Source organism: Lampris incognitus, chromosome 11, assembly GCF_029633865.1.
Source record: "Lampris incognitus isolate fLamInc1 chromosome 11, fLamInc1.hap2, whole genome shotgun sequence".
Classification (NCBI taxonomy): Eukaryota; Metazoa; Chordata; class Actinopteri; order Lampriformes; family Lampridae; genus Lampris; species Lampris incognitus.
The window spans coordinates 56,723,067-56,724,981 of record NC_079221.1 but is presented as its reverse complement, the minus strand read 5'-3'; positions in this window follow the sequence as shown (position 1 = coordinate 56,724,981).

The window sequence follows — 1,915 nt, the reverse complement described above, 5'->3', positions numbered from 1 at the left end:
AGGTGAGGGATGGAAGGTGAGGGATGGAAGGTGAGGGATGGAAGGTGAGGGATGGATGGTGAGGGATGGAAGGTGAGGGAGGGAAGGTGAGGGATGGATGGTGAGGGATGGAAGGTGAGGGATGGATGGTGAGGGACGGAAGGTGAGGGACGGAAGGTGAGGGAGGGAAGGTGAGGGATGGAAGGTGAGGGAGGGAAGGTGAGGGATGGAAGGTGAGGGATGGAAGGTGAGGGATGGAAGGTGAGGGAGAGAAGGTGAGGGATGGAAGGTGAGGGATGGAAGGTGAGGGATGGAAGGTGAGGGATGGAAGGTGAGGGAGGGAAGGTGAGGGATGGAAGGATAAACAAGACGAGTGAATGGATGAGAGAGAAGTTAAGGTAACATTGAACAAGTTGGGAGGGGGATGTGTTCTGTAAAGTTAGCTGTGATCAGGGGTGCTGTGTTGACTTGTGGGTCTGCTGTGCGTGACCTTCCCTACGTCACCTGGGTGTGGTCGGGTTGTGCAAGACAAACCTCCATCTGCATGTCCTTACTGTTTTCCAGTAGCTCTGTCCTCCGTGACTCCTCCGTCATCAGGAAAGTTGTCTGGCTGCTGTCATGTTGGGGTTCTCAGAACTGAGCTGCTCCTGCATGTGTACTGTTGACCAGCTATCAAAGCTACTGACTGGTCTGTAAGAAGGACACAGGCTAGGCCAGATCGATAGGGTCCAGATAGGAGGTCTGCTGTGTAGATTATAAATCCTCCATCTCACTAGGTCTGGTCTGGGAAGACTGTTGTTTCCAGCCATGGGTTGCATTAAGCTGGAATTTTCTACCATTTACAGACTTTTAAAAGCGTCGCTGCAGAGGACCAGAAGCTCTTCTTCTTTGACTTTAATGAGCAGCATAAGCAACAGCTTTGTTGACTTTTTGAGAAAACTCTGACTTATGTACTACTACTACTACTACTACTACTACTACTACTACCACTACTACCACCACTACTACTACTAATACTTTCGGCTGCTCCCGTTAGGGGGCGCCACAGTGGATCATCCGTCTCCATCTCTTCCTGTCCTCTGCATCTTCCTCTGTCACACCAGCCACCTGCATGTCCTCCCTCACCACCTCCATAAACCTCCTCTTTGGCCTTCCTCTTCTCCTCTTCCCTGGCAGCTCCATATTCAGCATCCTTCTCCCAGTATACCCAGCATCTCTCCTCCACACATGTCCACACCATCTCCATCTTGTCTCTCTTGCTTTGTCTCCAAACCGTCCAACCTGAGCTGTCCCTCTAATATACTCCTTCCTAATCCTGTCCTTCTTCATCACTCCCAGTGAAAACCTTATCATCTTCATCTCTGCCACCTCCAGCTCCTCCTCCTGTCTTTTCATCAGTGCCACTGTCTCCAGACCATACAACATAGCTGGTCTCACTACCATCTTGTAAACCTTCCCTTTAACTCTTGCTGGTACCCTTCTGTCACACATCACTCCTGACACTCTTCTCCACCCACTCCACCCTGCCTGCACTCTCTTCTTCACCTCTCTCCTGCACTCCCCGTTACTTTGGACAGTTGACCCCAAGTATTTAAACTCATCCACCTTCCACACCTCTACTCCTTGCATCCCCATCATTCCACTGTCCTCCCTCTCGTTCATGCATAGGTATTCCGTCTTGCTCCTACTGACTTTCATTGCTCTTCTCTCCAGTGCATACCTCCACCTCTCCAGGCTCTCCTCAACCTGCACCCTCCTCTCACTACAGATCACAATGTCATCTGCAAACATCATAGTCCATGGAGACTCCTGCCTGATCTCCTTCGTCAACCTGTCCATCACCATTGCAAACAACAAAGGGCTCGGAGCCGATCCTTGATGTAATCCCACCTCCACCTTGAACCCATCTGTCATTCCAACCACACACCTCACCACT